This window comes from Nymphaea colorata, unplaced genomic scaffold (assembly GCF_008831285.2).
Source record: "Nymphaea colorata isolate Beijing-Zhang1983 unplaced genomic scaffold, ASM883128v2 scaffold0640, whole genome shotgun sequence".
NCBI lineage: Eukaryota > Viridiplantae > Streptophyta > Magnoliopsida > Nymphaeales > Nymphaeaceae > Nymphaea > Nymphaea colorata.
This window is the reverse complement of record NW_022205146.1, coordinates 26,208-48,708: the sequence shown is the minus strand read 5'-3', so window position 1 is coordinate 48,708 and position 22,501 is coordinate 26,208. Positions and strand designations below refer to the sequence as shown.

The following is a 22,501-nucleotide window of genomic DNA, read 5'->3' as shown; positions in this document are numbered from 1 at the left end:
AAAATCATTTCTTTGTCTGTGGAATTGTACAGCGAAAATAAATTATTAACCGTTTACTTGACTTGTGAAAGGTACGAACCATATTAATGGAACAGAGATGCACAATCTCTTGCTGGATAGGAAATTGATCGTGCGTCATGTCACCCTCCCAATCTCTTTTAACTGAAGGCAACAATCTAGGGCCTGCTACATGGGACACATTGTGGGAGCACACTTAATTTCCCTGTATGAAATTTAGGAGAGTACCTTGCAATTGGTCTTCAAGATGCAAATGAATGAAGAGATCACTGAATGTATTAGCATATTTTAGGCAGATGATTAACTTCTTCCATTTCACATAATGTGTTGTTAAAATGTTTGGCCCCCTAAATTGCCTCAAAGGTATAGGGAATCTAATGCAATCGTCCATTAATCTCTGTATTCAAAAGACAAAAATAATAAATCAACTCAAGCATATGTATGCATTGACGTCTTCCTAAGTTGTTGAACTGTGTAACTGTACATATGAATATTATTGAGCAGATTTGCATTGACATGCTTGTGATGCTTATGCATTAATGCAAGGATCACCCTGACTTAGACTGGATTTGGGACGAAGTTAAACTAATGTGTTGATAATTTTTGGTTCACAATCTTTTCGGGACAACTACTATCAGGTGAGTCCTAGCAGCTAGAGTGGAAGATGATAAGACAAGCGTGGACAAATCCATATTCGATTTAGTTTACGAACTTTGTGCTTTGAATTTTTGAACTTGATGCAATAAGTGCCCACGACAGGTTATGAACCTTAGTGTTTTGACCAAGCCCTGAAATTGAAGTGAGTTGAGAGAACGTTATATTAATGTTTGATTCGCATGTATTTTAGGAAAAAAACCTCAAAATTTGAGTCATTATAATTGTGAAGCTGCAGAATGAATCTTATTAGTAATTATATCTGCTGTGGTTTACTGGGTCTTCAAATCGAATTGGCAATTGAATATGTTTCCATTCACATCTTTATTACTAATTTTACTAAACCTCCAACCTTTTGTAGACTGCCCAAGTCCAGCCTGCCAATCCATGAAAAAGAATAGAAAAACAAAAGAAGAACGGTGCACCAACTCTTTCTCCATTATTTTAATCGCATACTGATTGCTGATTTCCACAGAATATTTGAGTGACAATCTGTCTCCATATAGAGCTCGCTGCTGGACCTCTTTCTCAGATAGTAACGTTCGGATGAGTACCCTCGCCTGCAAAGAGTTTCTTCAAACAAGCCACCCGTATCGTCCCAATGGGTTCCTCCGTCTCCCCAGCGCCAACCTGGCAAATGGGCATTATCGCCTCCTTGCTCATTGGGTGTACATGGCAAAAGGCGCAGTGAATTAAAGGAAAATATCATCTGGGTCTTCTTCACCCAGACATATCATTTTGTATGATAAGGGTCGTACAATACAGAGAATACCGCAGCTACGAGTTCTATTTTCTGATCAAGTTGCTTTCAATAGTCACTAGAGTTCATTATTGATCGCATGTAAAGAGAGAGAGAGTCCCGTCCCTGCCCTGTATATGAGGTGCATGCAGCATCAGACCCCTTTTGCCCATTTCATGGTTTCATTCATCGAAACCTCAAATTTTCCCTTCTGTATTATTATCACCATCATTATTACTACATTTGAAGATGCCCGCACAAAGGGCAAATTTTTCTTCTTTCTTTTCCTTTTGCGTTTTTTTGACAGACAATACCTACATTACAAGGGCATCAATCTTCTGTGCCTAAAGAACCATAAAAATGTGCAGAAATAAAAAATTCCGCATGCACCAGTGATCAATAAAACCCACTTGAATGCCTCTGGTTCATCAAATAGTGATATCGAGAAATTCATGCCAAAGATTCCTGCTACTACCCCAAAGATGCAACAACAAATGTCGCGGTTGTAAGCAGCAATTCAAACTGAATCAACTGATTCCGCACATTGTCCTGCATCAGACCAGTAACAATATGAAATTATTTTGTGGCAGTAATACCAAAGGTTGACAAAGGCAAATTAGTATGCTAGCAGTGCCAATCAGATGTTGACAACTTGGAATATGGAATTAGTTCTGTCCTCCAATCTAGTAGATAAAGCAACCAGAAGGCACCTCATCGGTTTATTAATTAGCATAGATGTTACCTGGCACATCGGGCTACACTATCCACACGAATGCAATTTTCAAGAATGATGCATGACTATGTTTCTGCGTGAAGGGTAACTGGTGGACCTTTTCTTGCATTCTATACAGCTCTATGACATCTCAAAAATAAAGGGAGAATAGTGCTAACCAATTGTATACTGATGAAGTCCTCTGTATCATCTATATATTCCTTGAGCTGTAAAGATTAAAGTCATTCAGGAATTTTAGCAAGAACGATGTTAAGGTCAGCCAACATGAAAAGGAAAGAAATCTTGTTTGGGTTGTGTACCGATGTTAGCTTGTTGAGGGTACTGTCAATGACAACGAAGTAGGCTTCCAGTAACATTTCCAATTCCTCAATGTTTTCCGTGGCACTTTCTGAACTCTTCATGCTCTCGTGTCTACTTCTAGCTATGCTTAGGCTCTTCTCAAGTCTCCGGGTTTCTGTAGGAGAAGAAACAGGGGAAACAGGAGCAGAAACCGACATTCCAGCTCCTATAGAGCTGTAACCGGCTATAGATTGATCACCATCAATAGCAGATTCCACTCGCAGCTTTTTCTCTGTCAGATACATTTCAGCCATGTCACCATCATCATCCATAAGTTGTTCAATCTCATCCCTGACCTGTAAGAAATGAAACTCACAATGAAATAAAAGTGGATGAGAGTGAACACAAGATAAAGTAACAAAAGAAGTACCTTCTGAACCCTCCAGGTCAAAGCAACAAGTCTGCTCTTCAACCGACGCACTCGTTCCAAATTTAAGGTACTTATTTTAGAGGTCAGTTCATCCAACAAAGGATATGCCTCTATCTCTAGATCTGCAGCCTTTTTGGGGCAAAAAAAATTCCCTTATTAAAGAGTTAGCTGTGGAAAATGACCAACAATTATAAAGAGAATGCCTACAGATTCAAACTTGGAGTACAATAATCAAATTAAGGCTTTGGAAAGCTGCCAAATTTCAGTAGAGTGACAAAATCAATCAAAAATGTCCTAGAAAAAGTGAGATGAATATGAGATGATTTCAGAAAGATATTGAGGGTCAGAACCGCTCAGTTTCAGGATAGGTTAGACTGATCTTGTAACAAACAAATAATCGAACATAGGCTCCTCTTGTTTAGCTAAATTTGTTTGGCCAAGCTACAAGAGGAGGGACCCAACATCTCCATACACAATACATGCATGGAACCAAAAGTATCTTTTCTGCCATGTAAGTAGGTTTTATGATGGAACCATTTTTTATGGAACAAGATGCATAAATCCTTATTATGTCATTTATCAGATTTGCTATGGATAAACTCAACATGAATATGTGTTCTACCTAACAATAAATTTCTGTTGACCGTGATGAGAAAACCAATTCAGTTTGTTCAAGATGGAGACAAAAACAAAAATTTTGAACTATGATGGGCAAATGAGGCTGAGTTGTTTGAGAGGAATAGGCTTCAGAACTGCTACAGAATAGGAGAACTTTGAGAATAAAGAGGAGTCAAAGCCATATACAATGGTCTCAGCAGACTTTTCCCAAAACTTGGAAGAGGTCAATGACAGCATCTCCTGAAGCTGAAGATATGCTAGAACTACAAGCTATCAGAACATCCCTTTGAAAGATATGTAAGAGCTACAAGACTGACCATGACTCCCGACTACGCTTTTATTGATGACTTTGGTCAAATATGTCCAGACAGGTGATCAGGTAGAGATTGACTTAAGATATGCAGACAAAATAGGTTGGATAACTGGATCTACGTGGGTTAATGCCTAAGGATGGTATCATCACATCCAATGGCCTGAATTGTAATCAGCACTAAGCAGAACTGCCATTATAATACAGTTTTGACATCGAAGTTACTCTACTGCTGGTTTATGTTGATGACATGATTGTTACAGGTGATGATGAAAAAGAGACAACATTAAAGGGTTTACTATCGGCTGAATTTGATCTCAAGGATCTTGGCAAGCTGAAGTATTTCCTTGGTATTAAAATTGCCAGATCAGAAACAACTCTTGTGCTTAATCAAAGGAAGTATACCTTGGATTTACTGAAGGAGACAGGAAAACTGGGATGCAGACCAGCTTCTACTCCTCTAGATGCTGGGCACAAACTCGGTAGCAAGGATGGAGAACTTTTGTGTGAAGAAGCTAAAGGGAGATATCAACGGCTAGTTGGTAAATTGATATACCTCACTCTGACTAGACCAGATATCACATTTGCTGTAAATGTGATGAGCCAGTTTATGCATGCACCTACAGATGCGCACTTGAAGGTTGTAGATAGAATCCTGTGTTACTTGAAGAAGAATCCTGACAAGGGACTTCTATATGTGAAACAAAGGTCTATAGAAATTGAAGGGTATTCTGATGCAGACTGTGACGCTCGTTCTTTTCTTTTAGACAGGTTGGGTTGGAGCGGGTCCAGACCCGGACCCGAGCCCCACTCGTGTAAGGGAGCCCCGTCGCGGGAGGGAGTTTCCTCCCTCGACTTCTTCAGCGTCTTCTTCTTCTCCTTCTTCGACTATTCCCTCTGCTACGACCGCAACAAGGAAGAAGTGGCGGTCGGTGTGGTGGTGGCAGTGGCTGGACCGACGACGGCAGCGGCGGCGGTGGCGATGGAGGCAGCGTGGGTAAGTTTCCTCTCTCACCCTCTCTGTCTGCTTCTTCTCCTCCCTCCCACGCAGCCTCTCCCTACTTCGTCAGCACCCCCCCCTGCCGCATGATTTCTCCCTCTCCCTCTCTGCTAGAGCTCCCTCCTCGTCCCGTCCGTCTCCTCTTCACCATCTCTCCCTTTGCCCCGCTCGATTTCCCTCCCCTTTGCCGTCTTTCCCATTTCTGTCTGAACCCTCTCTCTGTCCGTCTCTCTCTGTCAGTGCCTCTCCCTGCCCACACGCTCCCTACTTGAGCTCTCTCTCCCCATTTCTTGATTGTTTTTTCCCATTTTCCCCAACCGAGCACTCTTTCTCATGGATTTCATCATTGTTTATTAGGATTCCAGATTGGGGAACACGTTCTTCCCCTCGTATCAGCATTTAGGTGGTCTTGGTATGGTGGCTTGGCACAATTTCTGCCATTTGGGGACCGATTGTACGCTTGAGGTGGCTGTCGGAGGTGTCACAGCAGTTTAGACATTTAGATTGGGGTGAGCAAGGCCTATTTGAGCTTCAATTATTGAATATTATCTATGAGAACATGTATAACTATTGTTTGAGCATGTTAGAGTTTAGAATTGATGATTTGGGACGCATGTTAATGATTTTGTTTTTGGGGAAGTTTAGGATTATGATGGAGAAGTGTTGATTCATGCCTATAATGATCATTTAAGCATGATGAGTTGATTTTCGAAGCATTAGGGAAGCATGGTAGAGATTGTGTTGTTGTGGGGAAGATTCAAAACCATCTTTGGGAGCACGTGGCACACGTTTTTGTGAATGGGTGCACCTTGGAGTTAAATACGAAAAGCATACATATGTTGGGTGTGACTATGGGGTTGATGCCTAGACTACAGAAAGCAAATGAGAAATGTGTTGTGCGGAACTGGGCGAAGCATTGAGTTTTGACATCTGTTGGCACGACAAGAAGTTGAGAAGTGACCTATTGGAGAGTTTGTAGGTCGACACTACCCGTCGACACCCTCTTGAGGCGATGACACGTGCCTCAATGATGTTGTTTTGTATTTGTTTGAATTGTTTGGGTATCTAGTAGGAATCTTATATTTTGTTTATGTCTGCAGGAACACCGGGCACGTCCCGTCGACCTTGAGCTACCGGATTCGAAGCTTGAGGCATTTTGAAGAGTTTGTGAGCGCGCCACAGGTATGGCAGCATTCCAGGCAAATCCCTGCCTGGGGCAAATGTATGAATGTGTGTTCCTAGGGTCGTGGGATCCTAGGATTGTGATGCAATTGATTGACTGTTTAGTGAATGAATGTGTGTATGCATGTAAATATTTTGATGCATGATATGAATTGTTTTGGAAAGACTATGAGAAGTTTGTTTTGAAAATGTTACGCATTTGCAAATGCATGTTAGAATTGATAACTGTTTAGGACAGATGAGGCGGGGTATCGAGTCGAGTGTCTCCTCGACCCCAATTGTGCATTAAAAAGCATCATAGAATGATAATTGCATAGGACAGCTACGAGCCAATCACAGATTGAGACTACTCTCTGTGGTTTGGCTAAGTTTTTGAAGAAGTGATTGATATGATGAATGATGTGAATGTTTTGTTCTGTTGCTTACACATTGCTGCAGGCAATGATGCAAATAATGGAATTGGAGGATAGTTGTACCCGTATTGTATGACGGCTAGCTATGACTGTTATGATTATGTGTAGACCTTGTGTGGAGGCAATTGGAGGTGTAAGTGCATTCGTGAAGTGCACCAACCTCATGACCTAGGTGAATGTGTAAATCTAATGATAAGAATGAATGAATAAGAGATGAGAGGCCAGTGGGATGTAGCTATGTGTTTGGGAGACGTCCCGCTTTTGCCACTGGTCTCTCCTGTTCGGAGTGCAGGCGGTGCAAGGCCCCAGGGTACTGTTGTGTGTTGTGCTTGGAGCGTTGGGCTCCCGCCTTCCCAACCTGGGTGTCCTAGGGAAGGCTGAGTATCTCTCCTTGGACTTCATACATCCATGGATGAGTGCTCTACCGCTACAGCGAATGAAATGGATCTATACTGTTATGGGCCACCACAGGGGTTGTCTCTCGGTTGTAGGCCGCCCATGGTGTGCGTGTGCCTGTGTTGCACCCACAGGAACTGTTAATTCACTAAAGTCAATGAAAATGTAATGTCTATGATTGTACGTGACTGATGTGCATGTGATTGATGTGAAAGCATGTGATTGAAACTGTGTACTGTGGCCATTGAGTGGCTTGTACGTGTCGTGCTCTGACACGACATGATGATGAATGATTTTGATAATTGTTTTCTGATTTGAGCCCTATCTAAGAGGGTTTGGTATTTTCCTGGCTTGTTGCCATACTGCGAAGGCTAAACCTTCAGTTGTTTCTTTTTCAGGTTTTGGCAGATCCGAGGCAGCAGGTTGAGCAGATGGCTTCACTCACGTCCTACTGGGGAGGTTTTGGGATGTGTCTTTTGTATTACTGACGCGTCTTATTTTGGTTTTATTGATGTCTTGTTTTTGTTAGGCATCAATTATATAGTCTGAGGCATTTTTGTTATACATAGATGTGATTTTGTAAGAATTGAAATAATTATATAAATGAAAGTTCGCCTCATTGTTTTGAATTGCTTGGCTCATCTCTTTTGAACTGTTGTGTAGTCGCACCTCGATGTTTGATGTTTAGAAAAAAAAAAATGTTTGAGTGTCAAAAGGTCGGGGTGTGACACAGACTGGGCAGGCTGTGTTGACATCAGAAGATCTACTTCAAGGTACTGCGTTTACTTGGGGGAAAATCTAGTTGTTTGGAGAAGCAAGAGACAAGATGTTTGTTCTCGCTCAAGTGCAGAGGCTGAATATAGGGCAGTTGCTACTAGAGTATCAGAGTTGTTGTGGCTAAAGATCTTGCTGACTGATATTGGGATAGAGATTGAAGGACCTATGAGGATGTATTATGACAACAAGTCTGCAATTAACTTGGCTAACAATCCAGTGCTTCATGATCGAACAAAGCATGTTGAGATTGACCCTCACTTCATCAGAGAAAGAATTGATGCCAGGGAGTTAACATTATCATACATGAAGTCTGAAGACCAAACTGCTAATATTCTAACTAAAGCTTTACATGTAACTCCATTTGAGAGAAATGTATCCAAGTTGGGCATGTTTGATATGTATGCCCAACTTGAGGGGGAGTGTTGACGGATCTTGATGTACGGGTCCGGGTCTAAACCCAATCCATTGGGTCTTAGTTTGGGCATACTTATACCATTGTAAACCCTAATCTTGTGTGTTAATGAAGTTTCTAAGAGAGAGAGAGAGTCTGGCGGCTAGTGGGCACCAGACCTCCTTACCCGTGGCTTTTTTCCTGCTAGTTGAGGGTTTTTCCACGTTACATCTGTGTTCGATCTTTGGTTCTTGTGCGTCTATTATTTCTATAGTTTCCATTGTTGTTAGGCACGTGAGCTTATGCAGGCCACAAGAACATTTTACCTTCCTAGTTTAATCCCTCGAAAGTATTTTATGACTAGACAAAAGCAGCAAAAACTCACGTTTTGAAACAAGATCATGCCACGAATACTCTAGCCCATTAAGATTTATAAATAACTTTTGTAGGATTGACCAATGGCCTTATCTGCATATGTTGGAAAGGAAACAGTCAGAAAGATGAAACATAAACAGAAGAATCATCATCGACCAGTTAGCAATTGGTATATGTTTTTACTTTCTTGGAGGAAATAGGCAAATGAGAATTTTGCTCCAAATACACAAAGCCAGAAAATCATATATCAGCATTTTATCAATATGAAAAAACATGAGCACCCTGTTCATGGGACTGTGTGCTAGTTCACACAATAAAGACTCAGACTTCACAACAGCCAAAAGGATTCATCCAGTCCAATGTGCCTAACAACCAAAAGAGTACAAGGAAAATGTACATTCCAATTGCACACAAATGGGCTTCAAAAGAATGAAATGCCATCACTACCATAGTTTAGTTTTGACAATCTATGACCACATGAAAACCACCCAGTCCTATGTGACATAGCCATTGTGAAGCACAACACTATCCCTAGTCATGGGCACACCCAAACACCTAAAAAAACCCTTCATATACACAAAATCAAACTAAAAAAATATTCCATGTCTGAGAACAAGACAAAGCTATTTCCACAGCAAAATACAGACTTACTGACAAAGTCAGTTGTTCGCTCATACATTCCTCGTCCAACATAATGTCTTTCCTTAAATCAGAAAAGAACAGTTTTTAGGAACAACAATAAATGAATAAGATCCATAGAAAATGCAATGGGAAGAACAATGGAGAAACCAAACCTGATGCATCCACTTGATAAATCTCATAACAGGCTATTGATCACATCGGTTTGTCAGCCTGTGACAAGCTGGAATGCGCATGAGTAGGCTAAAGGCCAGCTGGACACTTGCATATGCAATTAGAACAAAGACATAGGTCTTGTAGAAAACAAACTTTGGATTTTGAAGTCCCTTCCTGCATGGTTATCACTATCATAGTTTAGATTTGACAATCTATAACTACATGATTCAACATAGGACAAATAAACATAAAACAGTAGGTGCAGCAACATCAAAGTGAAGTCTTTCGGATAAAAAAAGAAACAACAACACAAAAAACTCACACATGAAGATATGATACAAATGCTGAAGCAACACCAAACCAAAGAAAACGGAGAACAATTCTCATCACAGCTAAACGACGAGTTGTTGAATATGCCCCATACATCATGACAATGTCCAGCACACCTACATGATTAAAGGAAACAAATGATGTAAAATCATGGCCTACTCCTTGCCTCCTAAATGACATCAAGAAACAACGCAATAGAATTCCAAGCAGTATTGGTAAACTTACCCTCAAAAAACTTTATTATTACAAAAGTGGGACCTAAACTTAGTAGCTCATTTAAGGTCTTTGAATTGAACTTCCCTTTGTTGAAAGCAAAGATAGTCAACCCCTGCACGCATAATATGAAATTGACCTTAAGCATCAAAATAGATAACAAGCTCGTAGTAATTTAAATCATGAATGAGGATCGCAAAAGAAATAAATACTACATTTATATGTTATATTGTATATAAAATACAATAAACATATAACATTAAATATACTTAGAAGTTATTACGTATAACATACTTTATGCACGTATTATAATGCATAATGTATATAATTATAGTAATGTCTATTAATGATATATTACTAGTGTTGAAATAAGAATGTTTATGTTTGTAGGTGGTTCTTTGTAATATTAAAGAGTTATAAGATCTCTTTAATATTTCCTTTATGTTAGATTGATGTAATATGTAAATCTTCTTTCTACCCTAATCTCTTTATAATAGAGATTAGGGTTAGTAAATGAGATGAGTTCTTTTCTTCTCAACTCTCACGTCTTCAGCCCTCTCTCTCTCTCTCTCTCCACGTTTCAAGGCTGCAACATGGTATCAGAGTGGGACGTGATTGGCGACGCGACTTGAACAGCCGGCGATAGGCTGCAGACGTCCGTGAATCTGGCGACGTGACGTGAACAGCCGGCGACCCTCCTTCTCCTTCTCAGGCTATCTCTTCCACCGTCTTGTTCTCCTTCCTCTTCTTCCGTCTCTTCCTTCTTCTCTTCTCATCTGTTCTAGTTGACTGATTTCCAGCAACGGAACTAGGTGGAGGAGTCTATTCACGCTAGGAGGTATGCGTGAATAGACTCCAGTCGTGGAGACTCTTATGGTTTGATGTGGTCTATGATCAAGGCAACGAAGTGGAGTACTGCTCTTTATGATTTTTTGTGGCAGTTTACGTTGAATACATTTATCTGCTGTCGTTATCCATGATGTGTGAAAATTAATGTGTGGTACAACTGCATTAGATACATAAATAGACAAGTTGTTGGTTGGAGCAGATTATTGTGGGTTTGCTGTTAGCAATTTTTTTTAGATTGCTGTTCTTTTTGGCCGTGGGTTGCTGTCAACAGTTGGACAGCGGTTTGCTTGCTCTTGTGCATCTAACGTGGCTTTGTGGGAAGTTTGGTCATGCTGATCAGTCTCTTGTTCAATATATATATATATATATATATATATATATATATATCTATATATATATATATATATAGATATATATATATATATAGATATATATTCTCTTGCCTGTGGTGGTTGATCTCTTGTGGATAGATTTGCAATGGCTAAAATCTCATGACTGATTTTTCTCATGAGGTTAAAAGTGGAGGAAATCCATTCTCTTATGGTTCTACGGTAAAGTTAGATGGATCTAACTATGAGATTTGGTCTCGTGTGTTTATGATGTCAGTGATTGGACATCAGAAGGAGCATGTTATAGAAGAAAATGAGCCTGTCGAAAAGAGTGAAAAATATGGTTCATGGAAGGGAGATAATAATATTGTCATGTCGTGGATCATGAATGGTGTGCAACCACAAATCACATCAACTATTGCATACTATACCTCGGCCAAACAAATGTGGGATTTCTTGGAACAAACTTACTCAAATGATAGGAATGTTAGCAAGATATTGCAGGTGGATGAGGAATTACTTAATTTGCAACAAGGGTGATCAAAGTCTTGCTCAGTACTTCGCTTCCCTCAAGTCCATCTATGAACGACTTAAAGCATTACGTCCCCCATGTCCAACATGTCATAAAACTCATGGTGAACAGTTTATGGTTGCGAAGTTTTTAAAGGGTCTCTCCCCTGACTATGCTGTAGCAAAGGCTTAGATGTTGACTGGAGCAGAAATCCCTGACCTAGCCGAAGCCTACAACAGACTCAGTCGTCTTGCTGTGACCCTTTCTCAGCCCTCTAGTGACTTACAGGCTTCTGCCTTGGTAGCCTCAGGAGGTCGTGGACGCAATACATTCAGGGGGAGAGGCATTGGTCGTGGGTTAGGAGGAGGTAGGGGGAGATTTCAATGCACCTATTGTGGTAAAATAGGACAGTTAGAAGACAGATGTTGGGATAAACATGGTCGTCCTTCCGTTGCATCCCTAGGAAGAAATGTTGCATCTAAGCAGGGCAAGAATTCTTTACCATCTCCTATTGGGTCTGTTTAGGCAGCTTCATCAGTTGTAGATGGGTCTTTATCTCCTTCTCACCCTGAGACAGTGACAGTGAGTACCAACAAGTCTGAGTATGAGGACTTCCTAGCACTCAGATCTTCCCAGCCGTCGGCCTCTACAGTCATGATAGACAGTGCTATGCCTGTTGATAGTGTCCCACATGATACAGGTACTACTTGGATTATTGATTCCGGAGCATCGAGACACTTTTGTAGTAAACCTTCTATGTTCATTGTGCTACACATGTTGCCTCAGGCACGTCATGTGAAACTTGCAGATGGTAGATGGTCACCTATTTTGGGTTATGGTGATATCAAGATTTCTCAGTCTATGACTATTCCAAATGTGTTATATGCTCCTAAGTTCCTAACAAATTTGTTATCAATTGGACAATTGATTAATGACTTACACTATCGTATTACATTTGACTATAGTTTATGTTCATTTCAGGACTTGCAAACTGGGAAGACGATTGGTGGAGGCTATGAGAAAGGAGGCATCTACTTCCTGTCGGATCCAGTGGGTATTGCAGCATCATCGATCACCTCATCGTCCTCCTCTTTCCAGTGGCATCTCAGACTTGGTCATCCATCTGTCTCCAAGCTTCGTCACCTTCTTCCTCAGCTTTCAATACCAGAGTCGTTCCAGTGTGAAGCGTGTCAACTTGGCAAACACACCTGTAGCAGTTATTCATCGAGTCTTTGTCCATCCAGTTGTGGACTATTTGATCTTCTTCATGTTGATGTGTGGGGTCCTAGCAGAGTTGCTAGTAGGTCAAGATTTCAGTATTTTCTTGTCATTGTTGATGATTATTCTCGAGTCACTTGGGTCTTCCTTTTGAAGGAAAGGTCTGAAGTAGTATGTATTCTCAAAAATCTTATTATTGAAATAAAGACCCAGTTTGGTATTCTTGTGAAAAACATTCGCACTGATAACGCCCTTGAGTTCAAAGCCTCAACCTTAATGAAGTTTTACTCCGATAATGACATTTTTCCTTAGTTTACTTGTCCCCATACCTCTCAACAAAATGGAGTAGCTGAACGTAAACATCGCCAACTCTTAAATGTGGCTCGTTCCCTAATGCTTCATATCAAGTTACCTGCATCTTTTTGAGGAGATGCCATCCTCACGGCCTGTTACTTAACCAACCGTTTACCCTTATCCTCCATTGACAACAAGGTTCCCATTAACTTGTGCATCCACAACGACCCTTATTTCCAGTGGCTCCCAAAGTATTTGGTTGCACATGCTTCGTTCACATACTTGGACTCACACGTGATAAATTGGGAGCCCAAGCCATTAAGTGTATCTTTATAGGCTACTACAAAAACCATAAGGGCTACAAATGCTTTGATCCCTTAACTCAAAAGGAGTATATCAGTGCGGATGTCACATTCTTTGAGTCTCAGCCTTATTATAGCTCCTCTTCCATCCTTCTTGAGATGCCACCCTCACCAGACCCACTACCAATTCCTCCTATTCCTTTGGAGTCGTTCCCGTTTGAATCTCCTTCTACTATAGTGTCCAAGTTTCGTGATCCTCCGCTGGTCTACACACGTCGACGGGACCCTTCTCATAATCCTTCGCCAACCGTTTCTCAGCAGGTAAGTACATCTGAAGTGCATAGCCCTAGTCATTCTGATCCCTGTCAAGACTTACCTATTGCTCTTCGCAAAGGCAGGCGACAATGTACTTTACATCCTATATCTCATTTTATGTCTACTGATGGTGTTGGTAAAAATATGCAACAGTTCATTCAAGCTCTGGCTGCTCATACAGTTCCTACATGTCACCAGTAGGCTTTATTAGACAACCAATGGAGACGGGCTATGCAAGATGAGATAGATGCCTTAGTGCAGAGAGGCACTTGGGAACTTGTTGCTCCTCCTCCTCGTTGTGATATTGTTGGCTCAAAGTGGGTATTCACAGTGAAATATAATTCTGATGGTCCTATGGAACGATACAAAGCTCGGTTGGTTGCTAAGGGCTACACGCAGACCTACGGTGTGGATTTCTTTGAGACCTTCTCTCCAGTTGCTCGGTTGGGAACCATTCGTCTTATCATTTCTGTGGCTGTCCACCATGACTGGCACATGTATGAACTGGATGTCAAAAACGCCTTTTTGTATGGTGATCTCGATGAGACTGTCTATATGCAACAACCACCAGGATTTGAACGACAGGGGGAGTGTGGCAAAGTGTGCAAGCTGAAGAAAGCTATTTATGGACTCAAGCAGAGTCCTCGTGCATGGTTTCACAAGTTTTTCGAGGTAGTCTCAAAGTGTGGCTTTGTGAGATCTCCTCTTGATCATTTTTTGTTTATCAAGAAGACTTCCAGAGGTATAATCGCTCTCGTGGTTTATGTTTATGATATTATCCTAACAGGTGACTATGATAAAGAAATTTCTGATGCAAAACTGTTTCTTCAAAAACACTTTGTGACGAAAGATCTTGGTCCACTTCGATACTTCTTGGGAATAGAAGTTGCTCGAAATAAGGAAGGTGTTGTTCTCTCTCAACGAAAGTATGTTGTTGATTTATTTCAGGACACAGGGATGCTAGGAGCTAAACCGGCTAATTTGCCTATGAATCCACGTATGCACCTTCATGATGACCAAACAGAATTAGTAGATTCTCGATCTTATAGATCCCTTATTGGAAAACTACTCTATGTTACTGTGACAAGACCAGACATTAGTTTTGCAGTGGGGAAGCTAAGTCAATTTATGGAAAAACCAAGGAAAGTTCATTGGGATGCTGCTTTGATGGTGGTTAAATATCTGAAATCGTCTCATGGCAAAGGCCTTTTGTTCACAAAATGCAGGACTCTGGAAGTGGAAGCCTATAGTGATGCTGATTATGCTGGCTCAATCGAGGACAGAAAATCTACCACAGGATTTTGTGTATTTGTGGGAGGCAACCTCATATCATGGAGAAGTAAAAAACAAGGTGTGGTGTCAAGATCTAGTGCAGAACCTGAATACAGAGCTATGGCTCAAACTGCAACAGAAATGACTTGGGCTAGATCCATGCTATCTAACCAAAGTGTGTCGATTCCACTTCCCATGAAGATGTATTGTGACAATCGTGCAGCCACATACATTGCTAATAATCTAGTTTTTCATGAGAGAACTAAACATATTGAGGTTGACTATCATTACATTCGGGATCTCGTTCAAGGAGAAACCATTGCCACTGTTCATGTCCCTTCAGAAGAACAAGCTGCAGATGTCTTCACCAAAGCTCTCCCTATTAGTGATTTCTCTAAATGTTGTGACAAGCTGAGCATGTTTAATATGTATGCTCCAACTTGAGGGGGAGTGTTGAAATAAGAATGTTTATGTTTCTAGGTGGTTCTTTGTAATATTAAAGAGCTATAAGATCACTTTAATATTTCCTTTATTTTAGATTGATGTAATATGTAAATCTTCTTTCTACCCTAATCTCTTTATAATAGAGATTATGGTTAGTGAATGAGACGAGTTCTTTTCTTCTCAACTCTCACGCCTTCAGCCCTCTCTCTCTCTCTCTCCACGTTTCACGGCTGCAACAACTAGAATAATAATGTATATGTATAATATATAATATATTATATTATGTATTATATGTTAAACGTATAATATATATGATACGTGTTATTGTATATATATAATACTATAACATATATACTAATAATATATTATATAATATACATGTATTATACATGAAATATTATACCACATATGTATGTACATATATATTACATATTGTATGATAATATATATGTGTACGTCTGATATTACATATTTGTTATATAGTACATATATATGTCATGTTTGTACAAGTTATATTTTAAAATATTATATATATATATATAGGAATATACATACATACATATATATATATATATATATATATATATATATATATATATATATATATTAATCACAAATGCAGTCTTTGGCTCCACTGAAGCAATGTTAAGATGCTTTCCATAAGCATTACGCTTAACCAAAAAATTGAAACTGCAACATACCTACAAGATGATCCCTATATCAAATCACTTAGTTTGATAAATTTTGGACCATGTAATTTGCCAATGCTATGGCATACATGCAAAAACAAACAATGTGGGCAATGTGGTGAAGAGCATTGAAACATGAAAGGGTTTCCTTGTTGAAACCTACCAAAACTTATCATGAGTAAGACTGGAACCATTCTGCCATACCTGTTGTCCCACAAACAATTCTCATTCGTCAAAGGTTGACCAAAAAACTCTTCTGCTTGTACAAATTCGGCACTTACAAGTGCTACAGGATCTTTTGGAATGAAAGCTTGCACACTGTACACCTGAACTGAACCATCTTTAAGTTCCTCCCGTATGCCTGCATCATTTTGAGGGAACAAAACTAAATGACCACCAGAAATTCACCAATTCCACAAAAATATATACACAAAGAACAACACTCAAACACTTATTTGTGAACGTTGATCATGTTCGGCAAAAGTTAGCCTACCGTACAATGAAACAGTTGTTGGGAACTTCCTTTATTCAAAAGAAAGTCAGAAATGTGTTCCCGGCATCCATCCCTTTGCTAAATCAACAAGCAAAAGATCATCAAAAATGATTTACAAGAGATGAAACGCCTTTGACGAGTTATCTTACAATAGAAATAGAATATATTCGACTGAAAGGACTCACCAAGTAAGAGAGCTCTCCAGAGTGGCTGTGTTAAGCTCACGATCAGCAAGAAGTCTGCATTGCTTGCACTTGGTCCATGTGACAAAGATAGAGACAAGCAAATGCCCAATGATCAGATGGCTGAATAAAAGATTCAAATGCATAGCTAACTCAACAGCAGTTCTGGATCAGAAATATCAGCATCATTATTCACTTGCCCGTAATGAATGGATGACTCAGTGCTTGAGATACTGTCAATCTTTTCTCTGGATCGAGCACAAAAATTCTATCAAGCAGATCTTTGAAATTGGCCGGCATCTTGGGATCCTCACCAGTATAGCTTGAAATAAGACTACTAAAATCCTTTGCCTTAATATTCACAAGCAGTCGCTTAACAGCCTGCACTAACAATGAAATTGTAAGCACTTTTGCTTTCCTAGTGTGGGCATGCAAATATGTTGCATGGATGTAGATAAATAAATCCATATCATATTTCATGATTATCGCAATAGCCAACGAGAATTTTTAAGGGAAGGCTAAAAAAGTTGATTTTCCAAGTATCAACAGCTCAGAATATGTTGAGGATTAAAAAAATATGAATAGAACTACCTGAAAAAGTTTAATAACAGCCTTATGCTAATGAAATATTGAGATATACTTAACATTGATGGCAGCAAATATCATGATTATCATCCATCAATGATGATCATCATAATCTTCGTATTCATCCTCATTTTCTTTGTTAATTTTTTAAAATTTTAATTTTCAATGACTTCAAATGGAATTTGTTCACCAACATATGTTTTAGAAAACTAGTAAAACCTCCCCTCCCACAGCTCTTAGAGATGTTTAGAAAGTGGAAGGGAGGACCGATTTTAAAAAGAAGCACAAAAAACAATGTTTTTTTTTTTCATTTTGTCCCCGTATCTGTATCAGCCACATCGTACAATACAGCCTTTGTATCGTATGATGCGGACGATACACCTATGATCCACAGGCATATCGTGTGTTGTATGCGTATCGCATAGGTTTCTCAAACCTATACGATACGTATTGTCCGATATGGATAACACTCAGCACTTTCTTTACCTCATGCAGATGCAACATTTTGTTTTAGAGACAAGACAAATTTTAATATTGTTGGAGCAATTTCTTAAGAAAAAAATTGAGAAACTCTCACATCATAGGACACCACATTTCCATAACATAACTACATCTCATAGCACTTATAAATTGTTGGGTGATTGGGAACCTAGCAACTAATTGGACAAATAGATGCTTATCGTTCTGGCCAATGATCAGTTGACAGGTCCATGACTATCAAGTTGGCTGGAGCATAATCTATGGACCACTTGACCGACTAAGTTGAGCAGTCCTCACCAATCACAACAATTAACCATTTTTTGGTCTTTATTTGTCAATTTAGAAGTCAAGTACGTGTTTTTTAAGACCACAAAACGACTAGCTGGCCCAAGCGAATTCAAGTTGAATGACTAAAACCAATGTACCCGTATTGGTGGGACCAACAAATACGCCATACCATAACATATGACAACAGTTTCATAAATGTACTGGAAATTCAATTTAATGTTAAAAGTTCAAAATAAATTAAAATAACAGAAAAGATAAAGAAAAAAATATTTTCTATTAAAAACATGTTCCACATAAATATAGACTTATGGGAATAAACATCCATTAACATAACATGCTCATAATGTTACAAGTAATAACACATTAAGAAATAACTTTAAAGTTTTATGCAACACAAGATGAAATTATTTAAGCAAATAAAAAATGAAAACAATCAAATATCACCTATTTATTGTTCCTCATCTAATTATAACACTTGCACATGATTTTCTACCAATCATTTTCCTCACCTTTGTGACCATTGTCATGCAGGATTGTTTGAATTTGATGCATATCTTCACAAAACACTAAATCTACAGTAATCTTTACAGAACAACAGAAATCTACAGTAAAAGTGATAGATTTTATACATTTTGTGAAAGAAATCAGGAATCTCTTTCTTCAACCGCAAGTCAATCTCCCACACTCAGATCTTGAAATTGATGTTTCTATCTTAAACCCATAAGAGTGCCCTTTCAACAACTATAGTCACTTTGTCATTAGCTAATTAGTTACCTTACGAAGCTTATTTAGGTACATTTGTTATAAACTAGCTGATTAGCATTGTTCACTTACATCCTTTCGGTGCACATCTCTACTTGGCTTGCTTAATTATGGTATTGCTGACCATGGAAAGAACTCCCTGCATCGTCCTTGTGGAGTCAATTAAGATGCAGGTACAAAGGACATAATGGCCCTACCCAGCCACTTGTTACTGAACAATGATATATATATATATATATATATATATATATATATATATATATATATATATATATATATATATATAACACAAACAAGATGTACTTTCACCATGCTATAGATAAATTAACCTGAAGTACATGATAATGAAAAAATGATCACCTTCTTTGTAACAGGATCTTCTTCAGTGGCATGGAAATTCAGATCCCGATCAAAATGCTGATCTGTAAAGGCTCCCTAAAATAGAAGACGGAGTAAAAAAGGATATCAATCACAAGATAAACAAAATCAGTCGTCCAATGTAAGTATACTTTCCACGCCAAAAAATCGCATACCTTCCTGAGCATCTTTTTATGAAATGGACCTTTTAACTCCATATGAAGCCGAAGCATGTCATTGTTTGATGGTCCAGGGAAGAGGACCTTTCCTGTATATAGCTCGTACAAGCAGCAGCCAACTGAGCATATGTCCAAAACATGGTCATACGGCAAGCCAAGAACTGCAGTTTCAAGAAACCAGTCAATAATAACCCTCACACCACGATTCAAAAGCGTACACATCACACAAAGAAGTACCTGAATTTGCACACGCAACAGATTTTCAAAGTAGCAGTAAAAACAACTAATGAATAGAGATACAACCATACTTGAACAGAACCAAACGGAGGACTTACTGAACAGAGATACAACTATGGTGTGATCTCATTCTTCCCAGCAAACATGGCATTACCAAAATCGCAAAGTTTCAGCACATTTTTGACCTCATTCACCTGAAAAAGAAACAGAAGCAGTGAACAATTGAGGACAGAAAATATATAGTTAATTTTCCCTTTTTCTTAGACTTAAGGAAGACAATGCATCACGTAGCTAAGAATTCTCATGAATAACTGCAACAAGCAATTTTTAATAAATCCAGAAACTGCATAATGTAAACTCACTTTTTTTTTTCTTCAATATGCCCATTATAGAAAGTTTGCATTAAATATGATCGATAAAGAAACTTCAGGTCATCCACTTTTCCATCCATCATGTTTAGCACCTAAAACAAGAATAAATAGTAGTGACCAGAAATTGCACACTAAGAAAACCACCAGATTCAACAATGGGCCAGGCTTAATCACTTGTCCCGAACGATATGCATCTCTTCAGACAAACAAAATGAAATTCGTCACACTCAACATGAGTTGACTAGGTTCGAGGAGTTTCATCTATTCCATGAATGGACTAATGGTTTGGTAATGGAATGGCCAACATCATTCAAGGCCAAAGGGGATTGGGAATGAAATGACAAACATATTTCAAGACCAAAGGAGATTGGTTAGTTCCTCCTATGACAAGAGATGTCAAGTTTTTAGTTTGAAATAGTTCAAAAATGATCAATTTAACTAATAAGCATGAGTGCTCGTGTTCTGCAAATAATATAGCCTTCATTTACACATAGCACCTACCGTACAAGCATTAGGATTCATTTCGCGTCAATGTCGTCAAATCTCTAGAAGGGATGCCTTTCAATTTTCAAAATATGAACATAAAGGAATCATCCTCAGCATCTTAGGTAATCAAAAATAGGAGAAGACATTGACCGTAGGACCGCACATCTACCAAAGATTTTCACATTCAATTCCTGCGAGTTCAGCCTTCATGCCTTTCATCTCTTGGCAGACACCTTTTGTTTTTTTTTGTTCCTCTTTTTTTTTTTCTTTCTTTTGCATTCAGCTTTTGCCTTTAATTTTTTTTTCCTTGACCTTTGAGGGAATACCTCACCACCCCAAAGGCTACTACGAAGCTTCACCGCTTTGGTGTTTATGTGTAGTTTTGTCGCATATCCAACCCGCTTCACCTTGTGGGTTTTCGATGAGCCAAAGGTTCATAAGTCGTTATCTTCGCGGTATAGACATAAATCACCTATATGCCTAACCGGTACTCTTGATTACTGACCCAGAAGAACGACCACACAAGCCCCGAGCCAATCTCTCAACTCTCATTTTGCTACCTGCCAAGATCTTACAAAGGATTTTGGCTTCTCTCTCAAGATATCTTCCTGCTAAATCCTTGCAAATGCTTGATTACCAGAGTCAATGGCATTTCCTAGTCTCGACTTTCTCAACTTCACAGGACCTTTCCTTACTGCTCATATTCAAGATCTTTTCAATTTCCCTCTTCTATTGTTTGGCAACAAAAATTTGAAATTTTATCCTTCTGCACAAGGAGGTACTAAGAATAAAGAAAAGCCACATCATTGTGTGAGAAGACACTTTTAAAATGTTTTTAAGAAAAACTCAAAATTATCACTTTTACAAAAATTCTTAACATCAAATGGTATATCACCAAGAGGAAGGAATTCTACTCTAAAGAAGAGGGTTTTACTTTCCTGAAGGAAATAGGCAAATGAGAATTTTGCTCCAAATACACAAAGCCAGAAAATCATATATCTGCATTTTATCAATATGAAAAAACATGAGCTGTTCATGGGACTCTGTGCCAGTTCACACAGTAAAGAGTCAGACTTCACAACGGCCAAAAGGATTCATCCAGTCCAATGTGCCTAACAACCAAAAGAGTACAAGGAAAATGTAGATTCCAATTGCACACAATTGGGCTTCAAAAGAATGAAATGCCATCACTACCATAGTTTAGATTTGACAATCTATGACCACATGAAAACCACCCAGTCCTATGTGACATAGCCATTGTGAAGCACAACACTATCCCTAGTCATGGGCACACCCAAACACCTAAAAAAACCCTTCATATACACAAAATCAAACTAAATATTCCATGTTTGAGAACAAGGCAAAGATATTTCCACAGCAAAATACAGACTTACTGACAAAGTCGGTTGTTCGCTCATACATTCCTCGTCCAACATAATGTCTTTCCTTAAATCAGAAAAGAACAGTTTTTAGGAACAACAATAAATGAATAAGATCCAAAGAAAATGCAATGGGAAGAACAATGGAGAAACCAAACCTGATGCATCCACTTGATAAATCTCATAACAGGCCATTGATCACATCGGTTTGTCAGCCTATGACAAGCTGGAATGCGCATGACTAGGCTAAACGCCAGCTGGACACTTGCATATGCAATTAGAACAAAGATGTAGGTCTTGTAGAAAACAAACTTTGGATTTTGAAGTCCCTTCCTGCATGGTTATCACTATCATAGTTTAGATTTGACAATCTATGACTACATGATTCAACATAGGACAAATAAACATAAAACAATAGGTGCAGCGACATCAAAGTGAAGTCTTTCGGATTAAAAAAGAAACAACAACACAAAAAACTCACACATGAAGATATGATACAAATGCTGAAGTAACACCAAACCAAAGAAACGGAGAACAATTCTCATCACAGCTAAACGACAAGTTGTTGAATATGCCCCATACATCATGACAATGTCCAGTACACCTACATGATTAAAGGAAACAAATGATGTAAAATCATGTTCTACTCCTTGCCTCCTAAATGACATCAAGAAACAACGCAAGAGAATTCCAAGCAGTACTGGTAAACTTACTCTCAAAAAACTTCATTATTACAAAAGTGGGACCTAAACTTAGTAGCTCATTTAAGGTCTTTGAATTGAACTTCCCTTTGTTGAAAGCAAAGATAGTCAGCCCCTGCACGCAT

General features: G+C 38.9%; 1 pseudogene; it reads right to left on the bottom strand.

Annotated features, from left to right (window-relative positions):
• Positions 1-1,603: 1,603 nt before the first annotated feature.
• Positions 1,604-21,886, bottom strand: LOC116245322 (magnesium transporter MRS2-B-like; annotated as a pseudogene).
• Positions 21,887-22,501: the final 615 nt, after the last annotated feature.